Below are 26,580 nucleotides of genomic sequence, written 5' to 3' on the forward strand. Positions count from 1 at the left end.
AAAGATCTGTGACTTGACGCAATCCTGTCTCGGAGCTCTGCTGACAATTCCTTTGACCTCATGGCTTGGTTTTTGTTAATATGCAGACAAGTGTGTGGCAGTGGACTCCAATCAAGTTGCAGAAAACATTGAGGATCAATGTAAATAGATGCACCTGAGCTCAATTTTGAGTTTCATAGCAAATTAGGTATCAGTATTTTCATACATATGCAAACATTTCTAAAAACCTGTTTTCACTTTGTCAATGTGTATTGTGTAGGTTGAAGATTTAATTTTTTTAAATCCATTTTTGAATAAGGCTGTAATGTAACAAAATGTTTTCCCTTTTCAATCTCCCTCTATATAGCCTATCTAGCCCCTCTCTTTTGCTCTGTCTATGGGTGGCCTTTGCTCCCTCTTCCTTATGCCTACATTAGTTTGAGACAGGATGAGAGAAGAGGGGAAGGATGGAAGGGTGGCTAAGGAGAAGAAACATTTTCTCTGTTCTCCCTCTTCCAGTGGGAGAAAAGGGTGGAATGAGAAAGGAGTATACTCTCTTTCCTGAGGTGGCTGCATGGTCGTCATGGCAGCAGAGATTGGTAATAAACAGGAGAGATGTGGCTGATGGGGGGGGGGGGGGGGGTTGTGTATGTTTGTGTGATATGATGCAGTTTAAGTCGCCATGGCAACCGCATAAAGGCAGTTACTTTGAGAGATTGTGCATGTTTGTGTGTGTGTGTGTGCATGGGAAGCAGAGTTGGGGTTAGATTCAATTTCAATGCACTTCAGAGACTGTATATGAATTTAATATCTTTAATCAATTCCATCTTCCTTACAATGATAGAAAATGAAATAGCCGTTGATAAACATTCAAACATGCACAATAATAATAATTTTAAAAAGTTGTTTGCCAGTGAAGTTCCCTTTTAAAACAAATCAGCAGTAGAAACTAAAATAAGTTACTAAAGCGTCGATCCCTGAAGTGTACCAAGTCTGGGGGATCATGGAAGACCAGTTGCTCGGTCAAGGGGTGGCCTTTCTGCTATGGCAGTGGATTAGAAGTTCTACTGAGCTACCCAACTCATCTCTTCTCCCTCACATTTGGTCTAGCCCTAGTCTGGCCAGCATAGCTCCAGCTCATACAGCACCTCCTCCTCCCTTTCCCTTACTCCCTGTGTCGCAATAGTCTAAAGAGGTTCAACGCCTCTCCTACATCTCCACTGATATAAAAACAGAAGGGTGAAAGCAATATGGTGGAGACAAAGAGAGGGAAACTTGTTAAGACTATGAGATACACATTTCTTTCTACTCCTCCCCTCAGGTGCTGGTAAATATCTCCCCTCCCCTGTCAGGTGCTCGTCACCTCTACTTTCAACTCCTCTTTTATGCTGCCATTTTTGTTCTCGTTCTCCACCTCTTCTCCCTGGGTCCCGGTCCCTGTTTGTTCCGGAATACCTCGACCCCAGCATGCGGAGGTAGTGGAACCTCTCGTTGCGTGGTACAAAAGCTCTGATGGAGGTCTTGCCTCTCCAGCCACACAGCTCTATAGGACACTGTGGACAATCAGGGTTACTGAGCAGAGGGTTGGAGAGAGAAAGAGGGTGAATTCTCTGATAACAGTAAATAATACATGGACAGAGACAAAATGGATACTTACCCACTATCAGGCCGATACTTTAGAACAATGCTGCCCATTTCTGTAGAAACAGAAACACTGCATGAACACACACAAAGCCACCACCCTACAGCCACACAGTACAGAACATAGACAGCTTTGAAGGAAAAACAAAAAGCACGACTGTACCAATCTTCTTGGCCTGTTGGTGAGCATCATCCTCCAGTTTGTTGAGGTACGGGTTCTCCTGAGTCAGTAGAATCTTGATGTCCTCAACACTGATTGTGATCATCCTGGAGCGGATGTAGGGGAACAGAGTATAGATACCCTGGAGGAGAGAGGGATGAGGAGGGAGAGATGAATGAGTGCGTGTACTCATGTGTACTGCCATATGTGCGCGTGTGCATTTCCCATGTTATCTGAAAGTCCAGAATATTAATACACGTGTACCTACCTCCTGGGCAAGTCTGAAGACACAGCCAAACTCCTCCTTGTCGCTGTTGAGAGACCACATACCTCTGTGTTAGAGGTATGGCGTAGCAGTAAGTCGTCCTGTCCTGTCGTGTCCCTGTATTTATCGTTTCTTCGTTTTTTACATATTTTTACATATTTTCTCCACATATCTCTTTGAAAACATTTTGCTAAACCCTAAGCTTCCAAATACTCTCCTGCAACCCGACTCACCCAATGTAGCTATTTTTCCTAAATTCCTAAAGTATTTATTTTTACTTCAGGACCCCTCAACTGAAGCAAGCCAGCTAACCAGCGGGTATGCTAGCGGTCTTCAGCTAACCGGTCATCAGCTAACCTGTAGTTCGGAAAGCTCTCGCCTGTTCGTACAACGCGACTCTAACCAGAGCATAACGGACCTATTTATTTTTCATCCCCGGATTCATCCCCGGATTCCCACCGCAAACGGAACATCTTTCAGCTGGATTTTTCAGCAACTAGCTATCTAGCTAAACCGCAACCCCGGATTACTCCTGGCTAGCGTTTCCACCCACTTAGCTTGAAGCTAGCCCGGCCGTAGCACCTGTGCTACCACCGTAGCATACTCCTGAGCTACAATACCCGGGCCCACGACCGGTCTATCGATGTCATCGCATGAAGAGGAATAAACAGACTCACCCCATCGCGACGTCCCCCAAAGGCTAACTCTCTAGCCCTCACTATCTCCCTGCTTGCTAATTCGGCCTGCTAACTGCTAGCTTGTCCAGCTCCGGTCCGCTAACTGCTACCTTGTCTAGCCCGGGCCTACAAACTGTTAGCTTGTTAGCACAGGCCTGCTAACCGCCTGAATCGCAGCGTCCCAAACGCTCACCGGACCCATATTTACTTTCTATCTCTTGACTTTTAATTTGTTTATACCTTCCGGAAACCTGCCTCACCCAATGTGATACGGAATCGCTATAATTTTTTTATTTTTAGAACACACTCAAGAACCTCCAGAAGCTAACCAGCTAACTAGCTACAAGCTATTTAGTCATTGTTAGGTTTTTTTTACCTGGATAACACTCGCCAGTCCAGCTTCCCTGCCCCATCCACCGCTGCCCCCTGGACACTGATCTCTTGGCTACATAGCTGATGCACGCTGGACTGTCCATTAATCATGGTACTCCATTCTGCTTGTTTGTTTTATCTGTTGGCCCCGTTGCCTAGTCTACGCCATTTTACCTGCTGTTGTTGTGCTAGCTGATTAGCTGTTGTCTCACCTACTGTTTTAGCTAGCTTTCCCAATTCAACACCTGTGATTACTGCATGCCTCGCTGTATGTTTCTCTCAAATGTCAATATGCCTTGTATACTGTTGTTCAGGTTAGTTATCATTGTTTTAGTTCACAATGGAGCCCCTAGTTCCACTCTTCATGCCCCTGATAACTCCTTTGTCCCACCTCCCACACATGCGGTGACCTCACCCATTACTACCAGCATGTCCAGAGATACAACCTCTCTCATCATCACCCAGTGCCTGGGCTTACCTCCGCTGTACCCGCACCCCACCATACCCCTGTCTGCGCATTATGCCCTGAATATATTCTACCATGCCCAGAAACCTGCTCCTCTTATTCTCTGTCCCCAACGCTCTAGGCGACCAGTTTTGATAGCCTTTAGCCGCACCCTCATACTACTCCTTCTCTGTTCCGCGGGTGATGTGGAGGTAAACCCAGGCCCTGCATGTCCCCAGGCACCTTCATTTGTTGACTTCTGTGATCGAAAAAGCCTTGGTTTCATGCATGTCAACATCAGAAGCCTCCTCCCTAAGTTTGTTTTACTCACTGCTTTAGCACACTCTGCTAACCCTGATGTCCTTGCTGTGTCTGAATCCTGGCTCAGGAAGGCCACCAAAAATTCTGAGATTTCCATACCCAACTATAACATCTTCCATCAAGATAGAACTGCCAAAGGGGGAGGAGTTGCAGTTTACTGCAGAGATAGCCTGCAAAGTAATGTCATACTTTCCAGGTCCATACCCAAACAGTTCGAACTACTAATTTTGAAAATTACTCTCTCCAGAAATAAGTCTCTCACGGTTGCCGCCTGCTACCGACCCCCCTCAGCTCCCAGCTGTGCCCTGGACACCATTTGTGAATTGATCGCCCCCCATCTAGCTTCAGAGTTTGTTCTGTTAGGTGACCTAAACTGGGATATGCTTAACACCCCGCCAGTCCTACAATCTAAGCTAGATGCCCTCAATCTCACACAAATCATCAAGGAACCCACCAGGTACAACCCTAACTCTGTAAACAAGGGCACCCTCATAGACGTCATCCTGACCAACTGGCCCTCCAAATACACCTCCGCTGTCTTCAACCAGGATCTCAGCGATCACTGCCTCATTGCCTGTATCCGCTACGGAGCCGCAGTCAAACGACCACCCCTCATCACTGTCAAACGCTCCCTAAAACACTTCTGTGAGCAGGCCTTTCTAATCGACCTGGCCCGGGTATCCTGGAAGGACATTGACCTCATCCCGTCAGTTGAGGATGCCTGGTCATTCTTTAAAAGTAACTTCCTCACCATTTTAGATAAGCATGCTCCGTTCAAAAAATGCAGAACTAAGAACAGATACAGCCCTTGGTTCACCCCAGACCTGACTGCCCTCGACCAGCACAAAAACATCCTGTGGCGGACTGCAATAGCATCGAATAGTCCCCGTGATATGCAACTGTTCAGGGAAGTCCGGAACCAATACACGCAGTCAGTCAGGAAAGCTAAGGCCAGCTTCTTCAGGCAGAAGTTTGCATCCTGTAGCTCCAACTCCAAAAAGTTCTGGGACACCGTGAAGTCCATGGAGAACAAGAGCACCTCCTCCCAGCTGCCCACTGCACTGAGGCTAGGTAACACGGTCACCACTGATAAATCCATGATTATCGAAAACTTCAATAAGCATTTCTCAACGGCTGGCCATGCCTTCCGCCTGGCTACTTCAACCACGGCCAACAGCTCCGCCCCCCCACGCAGCTCCTCGCCCAAGCCTCTCCAGGTTCTCCTTTAACCAAATCCAGATAGCAGATGTTCTGAAAGAGCTGCAAAACCTGGACCCGTACAAATCAGCTGGGCTTGACAATCTGGACCCTCTATTTCTGAAACTATCTGCCACCATTGTCGCAACCCCTATTACCAGCCTGTTCAACCTCTCTTTCATATCGTCTGAGATCCCCAAGGATTGGAAAGCTGCCGCAGTCATCCCCCTCTTCAAAGGGGGAGACACCCTGGACCCAAACTGTTACAGACCTATATCCATCCTGCCCTGCCTATCTAAGGTCTTCGAAAGCCAAGTCAACAAACAGGTCACTGACCATCTCGAATCCCACCGTACCTTCTCCGCTGTGCAATCTGGTTTCCGAGCCGGTCATGGGTGCACCTCAGCCACACTCAAGGTACTCAACGATATCATAACCGCCATCGATAAAAGACAGTACTGTGCAGCCGTCTTCATCGACCTTGCCAAGGCTTTCGACTCTGTCAATCACCATATTCTTATCGGCAGACTCAGGAGCCTCGGTTTTTCAATTACTTTCGGTTCACCAATTACTTTGCAGACAGAGTTCAGAGCGTCAAATCGGAGGGCATGCTGTCTGGTCCTCTGGCAGTCTCTATGGGGGTGCCACAGGGTTCAATTCTCGGGCCGACACTTTTCTCTGTGTATATCAATGATGTTGCTCTTGCTGCGGGCGATTCCCTGATCCACCTCTACGCAGACGACACCATTCTATATACTTTCGGCCCGTCTTTGGACACTGTGCTATCTAACCTCCAAACAAGCTTCAATGCCATACAACACTCCTTCCGTGGCCTCCAACTGCTCTTAAACGCTAGTAAAACCAAATGCATGCTTTTCAACCGGTCGCTGCCTGCACCCGCACGCCCGACTAGCATCACCACCCTGGATGGTTCCGACCTAGAATATGTGGACGTCTATAAGTACCTAGGTGTCTGGCTAGACTGCAAACTCTCCTTCCAGACTCATATCAAACATCTCCAATCGAAAATCAAATCAAGAGTCGGCTTTCTATTCCGCAACAAAGCCTCCTTCACTCACGCCGCCAAGCTTACCCTAGTAAAACTGACTATCCTACCGATCCTCGACTTCGGCGATGTCATCTACAAAATGGCTTCCAACACTCTACTCAGCAAACTGGATGCAGTTTATCACAGTGCCATCCGTTTTGTCACTAAAGCACCTTATACCACCCACCACTGCGACTTGTATGCTCTAGTCGGCTGGCCCACTGGCTCCAGGTCATCTACAAGTCCATGCTAGGTAAAGCTCCGCCTTATCTCAGCTCACTGGTCACGATGGCAACACCCATCCGTAGCACGCGCTCCAGCAGGTGTATCTCACTGATCATCCCTAAAGCCAACACCTCATTTGGCACCACCCTTTTTCACCTACCTCATCCCCATACTGTTTTTATTTATTTACTTTTCTGCTCTTTTGCACACCAATATCTCTACCTGTACATGACCATCTGATCATTCATCACTCCAGTGTTAATCTGCAAAATTGTAATTATTTGCCTACCTCCTCATGCCTTCTGCACACATTGTATATAGACTCCCCCTTTGTTTTCTACTGTGTTATTGACTTGTTAATTGTTTACTCCATGTGTAACTCTTTGTTGTCTGCTCACACTGCTATGCTTTATCTTGGCCAGGTCGCAGTTGCAAATGAGAACTTGTTCTCAACTAGCCTACCTGGTTAAATAAAGGTTAAATTAAAAAAAAAAAATTTAACTGCAAAACACACAAAATAATGAAATTACAGTGCTTGAGAATAACATCCGTTTCAGCAACATATTTACCGATTGCTTCTGATTTCAATGTTTTGAATAATAGTTTGGATTTCAAATAAGCCATTGCTTCTTACAATATTTTGTCACATATCATTGAGCCAGAACCGTGCTGAGTATTCTGCATGCATGTAAAAACTGAACAAAATGTTTTATTTGTGCATACCTTCCTGATATTCAGTTGCACCCCCTTTTGCCCTCAACAGCCTCAATTTGTCTGGACATGGACTCTACAAGTTGTCGAAAGCATTCCACAGGGATGCTGGCCCATGTTGATTCCAATGCTTCCCACAGTTGTGTCAAGTTGGCTGGATGTCCCTTGGGTGGTGGACCATTCTTGATACACACAGGAAACCCAGCAGCGTTGCAGTTCTTGACACACTGAAACCGGTGTGCTTTGCACCTATACCATAATCTGTTCAAAGGCACTCAAATCTTATGTCTTGCCGCTCTGAATGGCACACATACACAATCCATGGCTCAATTGTCTCAAGGCTTAAAAACCATTCTTTAAACCATCTCCCCTTCATCTACACTGATTGAAGTGGATAACAGATGTCATCAATAAGTGATCATAGCTTTCACTTGGATTCACCTGGTCAGTCTGTGTCATGGAAAGAGCAGGTGTTCTTAATGTTTTGTACAATCAGTGTATATGCATTATTTATTACACTTATTCAAGTGTTCTTTATTTTTTACTATTTTCTACATTGTAGAACAATAGTGAAGACATCAACACTATGACATAACATATGGAATCATGTAGTAACATTTTTCTTTTTAAGTGTTAAACAAATTCAAATACATTAGTGTTCAAAAGTTTGGGGTCACTTAGAAATGTCCTCGTTTTTGAAAGAAAAGCACATTTTTTGTCCATTGATCAAAAATATAGTGTAGACATTGTTAATGTAATAGACTTCATTTCTCAGAACAAGAATAGACTGACAAGTTTCAGAAGAAAGTTCTTTGTTTCTGGTCATCTTTGAGCCTGTTTTCAAACCCATAAATACCGATGCTCCAGATATTCAACTAGTCTAAAGGCCAGTTTTATTGCTTCTTTAAATCAGCACAACAGTTTTCAGCTGTGCTAACATAATTGCAAAATGGTTTTCTAATGATCAACTAGCCTTTTAAAATGATCAACTTGGATTAGCTAACATAACATGCCATTGGAACACAGGAGTGATGGTTGCTGATAATGGGCCTCTGTACACCTATGTAGATATTCCATTTAAAAAATCTGCCGTTTCCAGCTACAATAGTCATTTACAACATTAACAATGTCTACACTGTTTTTCTGATCAATTTGATGTTATTTTAATGGACCAAAAAAAGTGTTTTTCTTTCAAATACAAGGACATTTCTAAGTGACCCCAAACTTTTAAACGGTAGTGTAGACATTGTATTCTTCAAAGTAGCCACCCTTTGCCTTGATGACAGCTTTGCACACTCTTGGCATTCCCTCAACCAGCTTCACTTGGAATGCTTTTCCAACAGTCTTGAAGGAGTTCCCACATATGCTGAGCACTTGGATGCTTTTCCTTCACACATCCCAAACCATCTCAATTGGATTGAGGTTGGGTAATTGTGGAGGCCAGGTCATCTGATGCAGCACTCCTTCACTCTCCTTGGTCAAATAGCCCTTACACAGCCTGGAGGTGTGTTTGGGTCATTGTTCTGTTGAAAAACAAATGATAGGTCCAGCAGAATGCTGTGGTAGCCATGCTGATTAAGTGTGCCTTGCATTCTAAATAACTGAGTGTCACCAGCAAAGCCCCCCCACAGCATCTCCTCAATGATTCACGGTGGGAACCACACATGCAGAGATCATCCGTTCACCTACTCTGCGTCTCACAAAGACATGGTGGTTGGAACCAAAAATCTCAAATTTGGACTCATCAGACCAAAGGACAGATTTCCACCAGTCTATTGTCCACTGCTCGTGTTTCTTGGTCCAAGCAAGTATCTTCTTCTTATTGGTGCAATTCAACCATGAAGGCCTGATTCACACAGTCTCATCTGAACACTTCTTGTGTTACTACATGATTCCGTGTGTTATTTCATAGTTTATGTTTTGACTATTATTCTACAATGTAGAAAATAGTCAAAATAACACAAAAAAATGGAATGAGTGGGTGTGTCCAAACTTACAAAAATGGAGTGGTTATCTGACTGCTTGGAGGCACACACACACATCCACCTGCGCAGGTGCTGAGTGTACTAGGGGGATTTGGGATGAGAAGGGTTTTAGGGAAGTCTGGAGACAGGTCATAGAAGGACCAGCAACACACACATTATGGAATAGATTGTTATCAAATCAAAACCTGTACACTGAACAAAAATATAAAACGCAACATGTAAAGTGTTGCTCCCATGTTTCATGAGTTGAAATAAAAGTCCCCAGACATTTTCCACACGCAAAAAGCTTATTTCGCTCAAATTTTGTGCACAAATGTGTTTATATCCATGTTAGTGAGCATCTCTTTTGCCAAGAAAATCTATCCCCTGGCAGGTGTGGCATATGAAGAAGCTGATTAAACAGCATGATCATTTTTAAAATTAGATTTCATCAGGTAGAACAAGATTTTGCCAGTTGAGAACAAGTTCTCATTTACAACTGCAACCTGGCCAAGATAAAGCAAAGCAGTGTGACAAAAGCAACAACACAGAGTTACACATGGGATAAACAAACGCACAGTCAATAACACAATAGAAAAGTGTATGTACAGTGTGTAAAATTGCAGTAAGATTAGGTAGGTAAGGAAATAAATAAGCCATAGAGGCGAAATAATTACAATTCAGCATTAACACTGGAATGATTGATGTGCAGATGATGATGTGCAAGTAGACATACTGGGGTGCAAAAGAGCAAAAAAAATCAAACAATGGGGATGAGGTAGTTGGGTGATGATCAGCATGATCATTACACAGGTGTGCCTTGTGTTGGGGATAATAAAAGGCCACTAAAATGTGCAATTTTGTCACAACGCCACAAGATGTCTCAAGTACTGTGGGAGCGTGCAATTGGCATGCTGACTGTAGGAATGTCCACCAGAGCGGTTGCCAGAGAATGGAATGTTAATTTCGACTACCAACATCATTTTAGAGAATTTGGCAGTATGTCCAACCGACCTCACAACCGCAAACCACGTGTAACCACGCCAGCCCAGGAACTCCACATCCTGCTTCTTCACCTGTGGGATCGTCTGAAACCAGCCACCCAGACAGCTAATGAAACTGTGGGTCTGCGCCAATAAAGAATTTCTGCACAAACTTTCAGAAACCGTCTCAGGGAAGTTAATCTGTGTGCTCGTCTTCTTCACCAGGGTCTTGACCTGACTGCAGTATGGCATCGTAACCGATGGCACGCTGGAGAAGTGTGCTCTTCACAGATGAATCCCGGTTTCGACTGTACTGGGCAGATGGCAGACAGCGTGTATGGCGTTGTGTGGGCGAGTGGTTTGCTGATGTCAATGTTGTGAACAGTGCCCCATGGTGGTGGTGGGGCTATGGTATGTGTAGGCATAAGCTGCAGACAACAAACACAATTGTATTTTATTGATGGCAATTTGAATGCACAGAGATACTGTGACGAGATCCTGAGGCCCATTGTCGTGCCATTCATCCGCCGCCATCACCTCATGTTTCAGCATGATCCCATTTCACAAGGATCTGTACACAATGCCTGGGAGCTGAAAATGGTCCCAGTTCTTTCATGGCCTGTATACCAGAAAGGTCACCCATTGAGCATGTTTGGGATGTTCTGGATCGACGTGTACGACAGTGTTCCAGTTCCCGCCAATATCCAGCAACTTCGCACAGCCATTGAAGAAGAGTAGGACAACATTCCACAGGCCACAATCAACAGCCTGATCAACTCGATGCGAAGGAGATGTGTCGCTGCATGAGGCAAAATGGTCACACCAGATACTTACTGGTTGTCTGATAACTTAAATTAAATGTGTATCTGTGACCAACAGATTCATATCTGTATTGCGCGTCATGTGAAACCATAGATTAGGGCCTAATAAATGTATTTAAATTGACTGATATCAACTGTAAAACTCTGAAAAAACGTTGAAATGTATATTTTTTTGTTCAGTGTACATTACCTTGTAAAGGTAATACTATCTATGCTTGGTCAAAACAGTTTCCCCTCCATACAGGTAACGCTGATATCAAGCAGCTGCTTACATAGGTTGCAATCCGTCAGAGACCAAATACTCACTCTATAGGTGGGAAGACAGGGTCGTCTTCAGTTAGGAAGACAAAGGGGTCTTCTTTAAAATCATGCTGAAGTCTTCATTTTTTTATTGGGAGGCCTGGAGCAGGGAGCAGAGTCAGAAGATACACACTGTTGGAAATTAACACCTGTCAAATGTGGGTAGATTGTCATTGGTAGGTAAGAATGTCTATTTCACCAGGCATGTTGGCGGATGGTCACACAGAGCATTTAAAAAAAATCCAAAGCCCACATGTAGAAGTTGGTCGAATTGACAAGAAAGGCTTCTAAAGTGTGACTTTCTCCCTCGTGTTTCTTTGCCAGTTACATCATTTTGTTCACATACTAGGTTGTTTTTCAATATTAGTTTGAGTTTGCTGCAACTGCCTTCTGTTAAGAAGACATTGCAGTCAGATTTTCCTTCACAGGGGAGTGTCCAAATTACCACGGTAACGCCCTGTCCCTTAAAGGGGAAGCTGAACATTTGTATCACGTAATGATTGTGCCTGATTGAGTATGTATCACTCCCCAAAACTTTAACTCATGAACTTTTTGTCATTTCGTGTCATTAAAACACACAAACATTGTAATTGTTCTCTTAGATGTATTCGTGTGCTTCTACATTTCTACTTAGGAACATATGTACTCTTTGTAAAACGTGATAAATGAGCTGTATCACTCAGCATTTGTGGCAGGGCAGGCACTTTGTTGATTCTGATGTTCAGCTGTAGAACTGTTTCTCTTCTTACTATAGTATTTCAATGATGTATTTTAAGATGCAATGGTTAAGAGGCAGGTCAAAACAATGACATAAAACGAAGCAATATACCCCATTACTTCTTAGGAGTAATACTTTTGTTTTAGAAACATTAGAATGAATGCTCATTCATTTTGGTGATTTTTGGAGTGATTATGGCAGGAAAAGTAGTTTGGCTGGTAAGAAATCTGTGGTTGGTACATTTTCTTTTCTACCTGCCAGTGGCTGGTGGACCAAAAAGTTCATTTCCCACCCTGCACACACTATCCCTCCCTCATCTCACCCACACACGTTGGGTTCTTTGGTCTGATCGACTAGCTCTTTGGGCGAGTCCTCTCCTGCGTCTCCATCCTCCAGGGGTCTCTCAAGGAGGGGGGTGTCCACTGGAGAGTCCTCTGGCTGGGGCACTGAGCTGGATGTCTGCTCCTTCCTCAACTGGAGAAAAGAATCAAAGTTCTCTTTTGTGGGAACTTCTCTCTCGTGTACCGGACAGTGTTGCGTTCTATCTGAGATGTGCCTGTGTTAACAAGAAAACAAAGGTGTGTGAAGTGTGCGTGTCCATGTGTGTGAGGAGCGTGCGTGTCCATATGTGTGGGTGAAGTGTGCATGTCCATGTGTGTGAGGAGCGTGTGTGTCCATATGTGTGTGTGAAGTGTGCGTGTCCATGTGTGGACTGTGAGCATTTCTGTGTATGTTCCTGTGCAAGTATGTAAGTGTGTACCTTGGGGATTGTTCTGCTCCAGGGCATGGGGGCTTTCTTGACCAGGACAGCTACAAAGAAGCCTCCAGTGTTCTGGTGATGGGGCAGGATCCTCATACTGAATACACATAGATACTGTGTGTGTGTGTGTATGTATATATTAAGAGATAAATATGGGCCAAGAGCACCCTCTGCTGGTAGAAATCAAAACACAAACCAGCAACCCTTCACAGGGATTTGATAGTCTGCCTAGATTTGATTATTTATCTCATATTACGATCAGATATGTATGCAGCTGTGTGGAAAGGTGAATGTGCACAGGTGTAGCAAATACAATGTACATGATTGTCATGAAAGTTGACTTCTTAGGCATATTCTAACCAAATAAAGTGGAGCCGGTGGGTGTGTACGAGTTCGCATGTTTATTTATTTTACCTTTATTTAACTAGGCAAGTCAGTTAAGAACAAATTCTTATTTTCAATGACGGCCTAGGAACAGTGAGTTAACTGCCTGTTCAGGGGCAGAACGACAGATTTGTACCTTGTCAGCTCGGGGATTTGAACTTGCCTAGTCCAACGCTCTAACCACTAGGCTACCCTGCCGCCCCTCCTCCAGGGGGGAGGGAACATGGTGGGTCTGATTTGTGTGTGGTGGTCGGCTGGCACCTCTGACCAGTCCTTATACCACTGACCCTCCTTAGTCATCAACTAGGAAAGAAAGAGAATGAAGAGAGAATAAGTATGTGTGAGAGGTAGTTGTAGATGGGGAGGAGATGGGAGAAAGCGCAATCTAAAACTGTCTCAATCTGTCATCAATAAAGTGACAAGTTTGTGGAATATCATGAATATTGTAGTGGCTAGACTCTCATGCCTATCAAGTACCTCTAGTAGCTGCTAGCAGTGACTGTTAGGCATGAGGTGGAGCTCATGTGGTCCAACAGTTATATACCTTCCATTTGGTGACTCCAGACATCCATTTTAACCCTGGGAGATCAGCGGACGCATATGCCAACTCTAACGCACCTGGAGAGAGACAAAGGAGATGAGGCAGTTATCACCGGTGTGGGTGTGTCTGAGACACTGGATTTGTGCATGCATGTGTGTGTTTGTGTGTGTTACTCTTCTCCAGTACTGTTGCTATGACAGCTTAGTCCTCTACAGTGTTGAGTGAACAGGTAGAGTAGACCATCCTCCCTCCTACAGCTAGCTGCTCCACACCATGCACTGCTACACGGATTTGGAGACACACACAATCCAAAATCAAATCTAAAATCGGCTTTCTATTTCGCAACAAAGCCTCCATTACTCGCCTGCCAAACTTACCCTAGTAAAACGGACTATTCTACCGATCCTCAACTTCGGCGATGTCATCTACAAAATAGCTTCCAACACTCTACTCAGCAAACTGGATGCAGTCTATCACAGTGCCATCCGTTTTGTCACCAAAGCCCCTTATAACCCCCACCACTGAGACCTGTATGCTCTAGTCGGCTGGCCCTCGCTACATATTCGTCGCCAGACCCACTGGCTCCAGGTCATCTATAAGTCTATGCTAGGTAGAGCTCTGCCTTATCTCAGCTCTCTGGTCACGATAACAACACCCACCCGTAGCACGTGCTCCAGTAGGTATATCTCACTTATCATCCCCAAAGCCAACACCTCTTTGGTCGCCTTTCCTTCCAGTTCTCTGCTGCCAGTGACTGGAACGAATTGCAAAAATCGCTGAAGCTGGAGTTATAATTCCCTCAAAAAACTTTCAACATCAGCTATCTGAGCAGCTAACCGATCGCTGCAGCTGTACATAGTCCATCTGTAAATAGCCCATCCAACCAGCTCATCCCCATACTGTTATTTATTTATTTTGCTCCTTTGCACCCCAGTATATCTACTTGCACATTTATCTTCTGCACTTCTATCACTCCAGTGTTAATATGCTAAATTGTGAATAACTTTGCTACTATGGCATATTTATTGCCTTACCTCCTCACGCTATTTGCACACACTGTATATAGACTTTCTTTTTTTCTATTGTGTTATTGACTGTATTCTTGTTTATTCCTTGTGTAACTCTGTGTTGATGTTTGTGTCGCACTGCTTTGCTTTATCTTGGCCAGGTCGCAGTTGTGAATGAGACTAGCCTACCTGGTTAAATAAAGGTGAAACAATAATAATAATAAAGGTTAAGACACACACAAGCTCTCTCCTCACCCATGGAGATGCAGGCTGTTGCTGGTGGTCTATTTCTTCCACACATCAATGTTCTTCCTCGTGGTGCCCTCGCCACTGGAGATACACATACTACTTGACTTTAGGGAATGAAGAAAATAGGAACACACTTAAAAATGATGTTTGGTCAGAGACAAACCCAGTAGAGATGCACAATCCAGGACAGCAAACCCCCAACGACATATCTTGATCCAAGATGGCGTAGCAGTCAGACGTCCTTGTCCTGTCGTGTCCCTTGTATATATCGTTTTACATTATTTTCGTCGCATATCCTTTAAAATATTTTGCTAAACCTCATCATCTAAACACTCTCCTGCAACCCGCCTCACCCAATGTGGCGTGGATCTGCTTTTTTTCCCTAAAGTATTTATATTTACTTCGGATCTGGAATCCCTCAACTGAAGCTAGCCAGCTAACTACCAGGTATCAGTCAGCAAACCATTGCCAGCGGTCATCATCTAATCTTCAGCTCGGAAAGCTCTCGCCAGTTCGAACAACGTGACTCTAACCAGAGCATAACGGACCTGTTATTTTTATCCCCAGATTCCTACCGCAAACTGAACATTTTCATGGATCTTCACAACTAGCTAACCGTAATCCCGGATGACTACTCCTGGCTAGCGTTTCCATCCCTGAGCAAGCACCAATTTAGCTTGAAGCTAGCCCGGCCAGGGCTCCTGTGCTACCACCGAAGCATACTCCTGGGCTATAATATCGGCCTGCTAGCTACCTAGAGCTACTTGGAACCCTACTAATTCCACGACTGGTCTATCGACGTCACCGCACGAAGAGGCAAAAACAGACTTACCCCCATCGCGACACCCCCCCCCCCAAAGGCTAACTTTCTAGCCCCTGCTATCTGCTTGCTTGCTAACCCAGTCTGTTAACTGCTAAACAACCGGGCCCTGGTCTGGTAACTGCTAGCTTGCCTGCCCGGGCTGCTAACTGCTAGCCCTTGCTAAATGCTTGCTTGCTAACCCGGTCTGCTAACTGCTAGCTTGCCCTGGTCTACTAACTGCTATCCCATGCTAACTGCTTGCTTGCTAACCCGGCGTGCTAACTGTTAGCTTGCCCTGGTCTACTAGCTGCTAGCTTGTTTAGCTCAGGCCTACTAACTGTTAGCTTGTTAGCCTGCTAACTGTCTGAATCGCCGTGTCCCCAGCCAGGCCAACCACTCACTGGACCCATATGTTCACTTGGCTATGCATGTCTCTCTCTAATATCAATATGCCTTGTCCATTACTGTCCTGGTTAGTGATTACTGTCTTATTTCACTGTAGAGCCTCTAGCCCTGCTCAATGCCTTAACCAACCATGTTGTTCCACCTCCTACACATGCGATGACATCACCTGGTTTAAACATCTCTAGAGACTATATCTCTCTCTTCATTACTCAATGCCTAGGTTTACCTCCAATGTACTCACATCCTACCTTACCTTTGTCTGTACACTATGCCTTGAATCTATGATATCGTGCCCAGAAACCTGCTCCTTTTACTCTCTGTTCTGAACGTGCTAGACGGCCAGTTCGTATAGCCTTTAGCCGTACCCTTATCCTACTTCTCCTCTGTTGCTCTGGTGATGTGGAGGTTAATCCAGGTCCTGCAGTGCCTAGCTCCACTCCCACGCGCCAGGTGCTCTCATTTGTTGACTTCTGTAAACGTAAAAGCCTTGGTTTCATGCATGTTAACATTAGAAGCCTACTCTCTAAGTTTGTTTTACTTACTGCTTTAGCACACTCTGCCAACCCAGATGTCTTAGCCGTGTCTGAATCCTGGCTTAGGAAAACCACCAAAAACCCTGAAATCTCCATTGCTAACTATAATGTTTTCTGCCAAGATAGAACTGCCAAAGGGGGCGGTGTTGCATTTACTGCAAAGATAGAAAGTAATACAGAACTCTGCAGGCTAAGTCTGTACCCAAACTATTTGAGCTTCTACTTCTAAAAATGTACCTTTCCAGAAACAAGTCTCTCACTGTTGCTGCTTGCTATAGACCTCCCTCTGCCCCCAGCTGTGCCCTCGATACTATATGTGAACTGATTACCCCCGTTCTATCTTCTGAGCTCGTGCTACTAGGTGACCTAAACTGGGACATGCTTAACACCCCGGCCATCCTACAAACTAAACTTGATGCCCTCAATCTCACACAAATTATCAATGAACCTACCTGGTACAACCCCAAATCAGTAAACACGGGCACCCTCATAGATGTCATCCTAACTAATTCGCCCTCCAAATACACCTCTGCTGTTTTCAATCAAGATCTCAGCGATCACTGCCTCATTGCCTGCATCCGTAATGGGTCTGCGACCAAACGACCACCCCTCATCACTGTCAAACGGTCCCTGAAACACTTCTGCGAGCAGGCCTTTCTAATCGATCTGACTGGGGTATCCTGGAATGACATTGACCTCATTCCGTCAGTAGATGATGCCTGGCTATTCTTTAAAAGTGCCTTCCTCACCATCTTAAAGAAGCATGCCCCTCTCAAAAAATGTAGAACTAGGAATAGATATAGTCTTTGGTTCACACCAGACCTGTCTGCCCTTGACCAGCACAAAAACATCCTGTGGCGTTCTGCATTAGCATCGAATAGCCCCCGTGATATGCAACTTTTCAGGGAAGTTAGGAACAAATATACACAGGCAGTTAGAAAAGCTAAGGCAAGCTTTTTCAAACTGAAATTTGCATCCTGTAGTACTAACTCAAAAAAGTTCTGGGACACTGTAAAGTCCATGGAGAATAAGAGCACCCCCTCCCAGCTGCCCACTGCACTGAGGCTAGGAAACATTGTCCCCACCGATAAATTCACTATAGTTGAGAATTTCAACAAGCATTTCTCTATGGCTGGCCATGCTTTCCACATGGCTACCCCTACCCCGGGCAACTGCCCGGCACCCTACACAGCAACCCGCCAAAGCCCCCACCATTTCTCCTTTACCCAAATCCAGATAGCCGATGTTCTGAAAGAGCTGCAAAATCTGGACCCCTACAAATCAACCGGGCTAGACAATCTGGACCCTCTCTTTCTATAATTATCTCCCGAAATTGTTGCAACCCCTATTACTAGCCTGTTCAACCTCTCTTTCGTATCGTCTGAGATTCCCAAAGATTGGAAAGCTGCCGCGGTCACCCCCCTCTTCAAAGGAGGTGACACTCTAGACCCAAACTGCTACAGACCTATATCTATCCTACCATGTCTTTCTAAGGTCTTCGAAAGCCAAGTTAACAAACAGATTACTGACCATTTCGAATCCCACCATACCTTCTCCGCTATGCAATCTGGTTTCAGAGCTGGTCATGGGTGCACCTCAGCCACGCTCAAGGTTCTAAACGACATCATAACCGCCATCGATAAGAGACATTACTGTGCAGCCGTATTCATCGACCTGGCCAAGGCTTTCGACTCTGTCAATCACAACATTCTTATTGGCAGACTCGACAGCCTTGGTTTCTCAAATGATTGCCTCGCCTGGTTTACCAACTACTTCTCTGATAGAGTTCAGTGTGTCAAATCGGAGGGCCTGTTGTCTGGACCTCTGACAGTCTCTATGGGTGTGCCACAGGGTTCAATTCTCGGGCCGACTCTCTTTTCTGTATACATCAATGATGTTGCTCTTGCTGCTGGTGATTCTCTGATCCACCTCTACGCAGACGACACCATTCTGTATACTACTGGCCCCTCCTTGGACACTGTGTTAACTAACTTCCAGACAAGCTTCAATGCCATACAACTCTCCTTCCGTGGCCTCCAACTGCTCTTGGACAACTACTAATACCTGGGTGTCTGGTTAGACTGTAAACTCTCCTTCCAGACTCACATTAAGCATCTCCAATCCAAAATTAAATCTAGAATCGGCTTCCTATATCGCAACAAAGCATCCTTCACTCATGCTGCCAAACATACCCTTGTAAAACTGACCATCCTACCGATCCTCGACTTCGGTGATGTCATCTATAAAATAGCCTCCAACACTCTACTCAACAAATGCAGTCTATCACAGTGCCATCCGTTTTGTCACCAAAGCCCCATACACTATCCACCATTGCGACCTGTACGCTCTCGTTGGTTGGCCCTCACTTCATACTCGTCGCCAAACCCACTGGCTACAGGTTATCTACAAGTCTCTGTTAGGTAAAGTCCCGCCTTATCTCAGCTCACTGGTCACCATAGCAGCACCCACTTGTAGCACGCGCTCCAGCAGGTATATCTCACTGGTCACCCCCAAAGCCAATTCCCATTTGGTCGTCTTTCCTTCCAGTTCTCTGCTGCCCATGACTGGAACGAATTGCAAAAATCTCTGAAGCTGGAGACTCACATCTCCTTCACTAGCTTTAAGCACCAGCTGTCAGAGCAGTTTACGGATCACGGCACCTGTACTTGGGCTGTTTACAGATAGGCTATCTACCTACCTCATCCCCATACTGGTATTTATTTATTTTGCTCCTTTGCACCCCAGTATCTCTACCTGCACATTCATCTTCTGCCGATCTACCATTCCAGTGTTTAATTGCTATATTGTAATTACTTCGCCACCATGGCCTATTTATTTCCTTAACTTACCTCATTTGCACTCGCTGTATATAGACTTTTTGTTTTATTTTGTTCTACTGTATTATTGATTGTATGTTTTGTTTATTCCATGTGTAACTCTGTGTTGTTGTATGTGTCGAATTGCTACGCTCTATCTTGGCCAGGTCGCAGTTGCAAATGAGAACTTGTTCTCAACTAGCCTACCTGGTTAAATAACGGTGAATTAAAAATTAAATCAGCCTTCCCACACAGGAACTCCAACAGCGTGGTTTCAGACTGCTTAGCCGCCTCCCTCTTATGTCTCTACTCATCCCTCTCCATTAAAATCACAGTTTTTTAAATTGTACCTTTATTTAACTAGGCAAGTCGGTTAAGAACAAATTCTTATTTACAATGACGACCTACCCCGGCCAAACCCAGACAACGCTGGGCCAATTGTGCGCCGCCCTATAGGACTCCCAACCACCTGCCGGATGTGATACAGCCTGGATTCTAACCAGGAACTGTAATGACCCCTCTTGCACTGAGATGCAGTGCCTTAGATCGCTGCACCACTCCGGAGTCCCAAATGTAAACCTATTAAACATGGTCTATTTCACTTGCTATGGCAATGTAGACTAACAAAAGTTAGAAGAAACAAAAAGTATTAGAAATTAACAGTAAATATGTGTGAATGATGGAGTCCAGGCCTTGGCATTGTGGGACCAGTCAGACTCAGCATTTGACCTGGGAGAGTTACTTTACCCACAGTCTCAATCTTGTAGTCACACTTGTTTCCCCTACTAAAAACAAACAAGCAGTAGCCTGCCCTGTACAGCAACCAATCACAGGGTAGAACCATGAGGTTTATATAGCTCCATATAGCTGACTGTCTAGATATCATGTCGAGTTCTGACAGTCAAACACAAAACCCCCAGATGTTTTGTCTCTCCCTGACTTTCTTTCTCCCCTACTTCTCTCTCAGCTAAGCAGGTTAACTATTTGATGATCAGCAGGCGACATCACAGAGGCTGCGGTCATAGAACAGTGTGTCCTTCTGTCCGTCCTCTGTGACTATCTGTAGTCTGGGGATGCAGGAGGCATCGTGGTTCACCACCATGATACAGGGGCTGTTCAGTCTCTTAGCCTGGTGCACCGGCAGGTAGCAACGCTTGTAGTCCATGCCATTGGCTATCACAAAGCCCTCTACAAAGCAGAAGGTAGAGTGAAAGAGAGGGATGTTCAGGACTACAATGTGTTGTTAGTGTATTATTCCTTTTCAGAAAAGATACATTCAGCAACTTATGGGCTTTTATAATTGGACAACAGTTCAGACACTCCAATGGATCATGTGTTTTTTTTTAGATCATATTTTTGCTATTTGTGCGTGACACACGTTACCAAGGAAGGGTATGTCCATATCAGAATGGAGCATCTCGATCAAGTGGGCTGTCTTGGATCCAGGAGCAGGACACATGTCCAGAATCCTCCTGCTCATGTTGGTGTGCCACGCTAGCTCATCTGGGTACCAACACAAAAAGGGTTAGCGGCTGTAATGCCGCGTTCACTTGCTAGTTGGAACTAGGGAACTCCAAAATGTCCGACTTGCTAACTGGTTGTAGTTATACACGTACCGGGTTCAACCAGTTAGCAAGTCGGAAATGTTCTGCCCATCGATCACAACCTCCTGGATCTCCTTGAAGTACTTGTTTTTCAGACAGTGGAGGACCTACTTGGCATGGCTACAGATGGACAACAGCTCTAACCACTAGGCTACCTGCCGCCGCATAGCCGCCATTAACTTCTCAAACTCCCCCTCGGGCACAAGACCCAGCTCCTGGTAAGTGTTCAAACAGTGTTCTCCTTGGAGGGAAGAGGCGAGTGTTCTGAATTGCAGCCTCAGATGGATAGATCTTGATAGAGCTCACCATCATAGTACAATAGCTATAACCTGGGCCCAAATCTGCTTGTACCGTATAGCCAGCTCATTGACATGCCAATGAATGGTCATAGGAGTCGGCAAGACAGCACAAAGACATCTGGGACCAAAATACAATAGCTAAGTTAGTTAAGCATGTCAACAAGGTATGATAAGCAATGAGATGTGCGATAGTAATCCAATTAAAGTTGCTGGCTCGCTAGCGAGAAATTAAATCTATCTTTGACTTGGCATAACGTTACAGTAATTTGAAGCTATCTAAGTTAGTTTGGTAGGTACAGTAACGTTCCGCTAAAGTTAGTCGGCTATCTATGATTAGCTATCAAACCTTACATCATTGTCCCTACTATCCCTTCCGCCAGCCTTGCTATTGTGATGCTGCTTCTTTCTCTGTCGACTTCTCTTCCCCGTGTCGGAAACACAAAACCACTCTGGATATTAACCTATAAAAGCAGAAAATTGGTGTAGTCAAAACGTATTTTACTAACAGCGTGATTGAACTGCGAATGGTGTTGCACTCGCGTACTGCCTCTGACGAACACACATTGCTCGGTCGTCACTAGTTAACCCAGCCATAAACCCCGCCTATTTATACAATTTATCTTATTAAAATCGGATTTTAAACCTAACCTTAACCACAATATTATCTTTATACCTAACCGTAAATTATGAACAAAAATCACATTTCTGTTTTCACGAAGAAAATAAATTGTGGCTGTGTTATTTAGCGGAAACCACACTACTCGTGGACCCATTTGAGACAGGACCCCAGTTTGTCAGCCAGCAGTTTATGGGTGACCATGTATTCGCCAGAGAGAAAAAAAATGTCAGTGCAACATTTCAGCCAACTGGAGACAGACAGACAGTGACATATTATATGTGAAAATTTCTTGATGTCCATGACCCAACAATAATTTTTTTTGTGTGCACTGACACCCCTTTCTCCAAAGAATGTCCGATAGTGGCTTATTCTTCGCCAGTATAGGAAACGATCATGTCTGAACAAGAGATACGAATTTAGAACAAAAACTACAGCTTTTGCCAACATGTGTAATTGAATGAATCTAAAAGTACTGAAATTTCACATCTTAACCACAATTTAATGGTTTCTCTTGAACACACCCCAAAGTAAGGTCTATAGAATGTGGGGATTCGATTAATATCGACCGGGCGCCCATGTAGGCCTATTTGAAAGGGTGAAAGTTGATTGCATTCGTTTTGGAACGGGCTGCCTCCGGTGCGTAAACCAGGTGCCCGGTTCAAAGCCCACGGCGAAATCGTCTCAAAACAAACAAAAGTGACATAAGGAGTAATGAGTAGGTGATTGCTTTGATAAAAACGCGTTATCTGCCTTCAGAATGAAAACTACTATGAAAATGAAAACATATGGAAAATACATGTTTTATGTTTCTGCATGGTACACGATGCTTCCTTGTTGGCAACATGACCGAGCAGCGCAGAATACTGTTCAATCCGAGAAAGGCGCTCCTCCCTCACCGTTTTTGCACAGCACGTCACAGGCCAGGGTCCGGTGCCCCATGGCTCAGAATAATCTAATCGCCCAATGAGTTATATACAGTATGCACTATTGGGTTTTTAGTTGAATAACATTGTTCAATTTTATATCTATTGATTTATTTGGATCCAGGCTCCTTTAATTAAGTTCAATTCAAGGGGCTTTGTTGGCATGGGAAACACATGTTTACATGTTGTTGATTTGTCCCACTGCATTGCTTTATCTTGGCCAGGTCCCAGTTGTAAATGAGAACTTGTTCTCAACTGGCCTACCTGGTTAAATAAAGATTTAAAAATGTTTTTAATTAAATACAAAAATAGTTAAAGTAACCTAGAGGGCAACCAGTGAGTCTGTCTCCTCTATACCATGTTTCTTGTAGGATGAGAATGTCTGTATTTCCAGTTTCTTTGATGAAGTCTGGGCTCCTGCTCTTTAGGCCAAAGGCAGATGACCTCAGACCCTGTATTCCTGGATGAGATAGAAAAAGCTTTGTGTTCCATAGTGTCTAGTGTTGTTTTTGTCTGGTTTAGGCCACAACCATTACAGTAGGTGTGAGCAGAGCATGTTGAGCATCTGATACATACCTATTAGGTTGCAGGATGGGGACTGGGTGGGTGTATTAGTGGGGGTTGGGCCTGTTGCTCTGCTCATGGCCTGGGCATATGTGTGGCTGTCATGTTGAGGTCCTTGCTGCAGGGGTGGGGCACATGGGGGGGGGGGGGGGTAGGTCTGATCTGGGGGGTGGTCGGGGTTTGTTTGGGGTGGTCTCAGCTGGTTGGGGTGTGGCTAGTGAAGCTGTGGTCTGGGAGTAGGTCCTCTTGGTGTGGGTTCTCTCAGTGCAGGTCCTTCAGGAGCGGTCTTGCAAGTCTGGGAGGGTGTCTCGCTGGTCTGGACAGGGTGTCCGTTGCTCTGTTGCGCCTGTGTGAGGTGCTGGGGCTGTGGTTGAGGGTGACGTCCTTCAGGGTCCTGGCAAAAGTTGGGATTGCTGCCTTGTACAGGTGGACCTGTTCTTAAAGGCTGTTCAAGTCCAGGTTGGAGTGGTGGGCCAGGTAGACATTAGGTTTTGAGGCACATTCCCGGGAAATGCTTGCATTTACCCGCTGTATGGTGACAAGGTGAATGTCTTTTTGTTGTATCAGGGTGGAGATAAGCACTTGTGTGTTGGGGAAAGTGGAAGAAGCTTTTTCAATCACTCCCTTGTGCTATGGCCATCCTTTCCTGTTGGGCCCTCAGGTAGTTTGTGCCTGTGTGAATTATAATGTGGCTGGGGGACCCTAGTCTGTCCTCTGACAACAGCTCCAGGGCATGCCTAGTGTTTGGGACAAAAGTTAGTTCTCTTGAATGTATTTGCCATTTGAGTCAATGAGGCACACCATTTCTGGCTTTTGTGTGTCCTCAGTGAATGTGTGGGGGTTGTCAGGGGGGCTATCGGGGAAGCTGACAGGGGGGCTGTTAGGAGACGGTAGGGTCTGTTGGGTTGGTGGGTCCTGTGTTGTCTGTCCCATTGTGGTGTTGAGGTTGTCGTCGGGGTTTGAGGTGGGCTCCTCTGGGGGAGTGTCCTGCTCTCTGTCACACCTCAGCTTTCTCACCTCCTCCTTCACTGCTGTGAGCTGTGCCATGTGTGTCTCTCCCTCCTCCTTCACCGCTGTGAGCTGTTCCATGTGTTCCTCTCTCTCCTCTTTAAGTTGTCTCACCTCAGTCCGGAGTGCAGCCAGCTCTGTCAGACAACTGTCCATCTCCACCTTCAGTCCTCCAGGTCTTGTTGGGAGGGTGTTGTTGTGCTGGTCTGTTTCATGGGTCTGTTCTGTCTATATTGTGTGGATTAGCTCTCTGAGCTTCATCATGTCTCTCTCCAGCCCTGTGAATTTTATCCCTCTCAATGATGGAGGAGCAGTCAGTTGTGGGACCTTTGTGTGTTCAGTGCTGGGGGGGGGGGGGGACTATCCTCGTCTGCAGGACAGTTTGACGAGGTGTGATCAGACTGACTCAGGATGGGGGAGTCGTCACAGAGAGAGAGCTTTTCCTGCTGTGCTCTGTCTTTGATCCTGTATGAGTCCTACTGGAATTGCATGAGGATGCCCTGCACCATTACTGTCCCAGACGTTGAGAGGTTGTTTCCAATACCCTCTCTTTTGACATAGGGGAAGTGAGCTCTTATAGCACTGTGCCATGCCAGGGGATGGTCTATGTAAAAGTCAGCAAATAGTGTCTCTGGATTGTCCTTGAGGAGCTTATTTTTGTACTCAAGAGTTTTCACACATCTCACTTCACACATCAGTGCTAATTGAAGTTGCTGCCAAGTCTGTTCTGTCCTAGAAGCTTGGTACTTAGTAGCCTTATTTGCTAAGCTTTATATAACAAAATTACCTACAGATTGTGTTTTACTTTTTGGCTTCAGAAGTAGGTTCAGGCTGAACATTGCTCACTCAGTTTTGTGTTGGATGTTATTTCAAGGTTCCGCTATGTTTCTTCTGCAGGTTTTTGTTTGTTAGAACCATCCTTTATCCTTCTTTATGATTGGACGATGGAGCTGGGCAGACCAGTTATTTGATCACATGTACGCATGTTTCTCAAGTGATGTATGTGTTAGTTATTGCGTTAGATAAATTCCATTTTTTTTTTTCAGGAGCTACCTGCTCTTCTGGTGCTACTGTGCCTTATGCTGTGGACTTCTGCTGCAAAAACCACTAATCTTCCCAATCAGTTACTGCTGTTTGGTTATTTTGCTCTGCCCAGAATACCTGCTCATACGCATTGCACCAGTAAGCCTATGGTCTGATGAGTCTTCCCAAGTGTCCCCAGTGGATAGGCCAAGTACCTGGTTGAGAACCACTGTTCTAGGTGACAGTGTTCAGTTCAGTCAGCAATTTGATGGCTGAAATCTCAATTGTGATTTAAAATGAAATCGGTAATAATAATGCATGTCATTGCCTAAGTGATGTCAACATTGTAACTTGTTTGTTGCCGATTTTCTACATTTATCAGAGTCCATCAGGTAGCCTGATTTCAGATGTGTCCATGTAAACAGGATTATTAAGGAAATCGTTCTTGCAAAGCATGTAAAAATTTTCAGCAAACTATTATATGAATCTGACTCTCCACAATAATCACATTATTGTGTGCATGTAACCGTACTCATTTGTTAAATCCACTTCAATCAGTGTAGATGAAGGGGAGGAGACAGGTTAAAGAAGGATTTTTAAGCCTCGAGACACTTGTGCCATTCAGAGGGTGAATGGGCAAGACAAGATTTAAGTGCCTTTGAATGGCTATGGTTGTAGGTACGAGGTGCACCGTTTTGAGTGTGTCAAGAACTGCAACGTTGCTGGGTTTTTCACGCTCAACAGTTTCCTGTGTGTATATCAAGAATGGTCCACCACCCAAAGGACACAACTGTGGGAAGCATTGGTGTCAACATGGGCCAGCATCCCTGTGGAATGTTTTCGGTACCTTGTGGAGTCCATGCCCCGACTAATTGAGGCTGATCTGAGGGCAAAAGGGGGTGCAGCTCAATATTAGGAAGGTGTTCCTAATGTTTGTGCATCTACTGTATGTAATCGTATACAAATGTAAGCATGGTTTGAAATTATATTTTAGTCAAATATTATATCTGTTTGGGCTTCTTGCGGTCAATTTGCAGTCTACAAATGATTTGTAATTATGTTCTGGCCCCCTGACCATCTGCTCAAGAAAAAAATCATAAACCACAAATTACACAGTTGTCTGTCAATATGTTCTGTGAATTTCTTCATGTATTGTCCCTGATCGTTCTAGAGTTATTCCACGTCACGCTATCCATAAACATGTCACATCTCCAAA

At 44.9% G+C, this 26,580-nt stretch overlaps 1 pseudogene; it reads right to left on the bottom strand.

Annotated features, from left to right (window-relative positions):
• Positions 1–816: 816 nt before the first annotated feature.
• On the bottom strand, positions 817–24,497 carry LOC109888297 (RNA cytosine C(5)-methyltransferase NSUN2-like; annotated as a pseudogene).
• Positions 24,498–26,580: the final 2,083 nt, after the last annotated feature.

This window comes from Oncorhynchus kisutch, linkage group LG14, assembly GCF_002021735.2.
Source record: "Oncorhynchus kisutch isolate 150728-3 linkage group LG14, Okis_V2, whole genome shotgun sequence".
Lineage (NCBI taxonomy): Eukaryota > Metazoa > Chordata > Actinopteri > Salmoniformes > Salmonidae > Oncorhynchus > Oncorhynchus kisutch.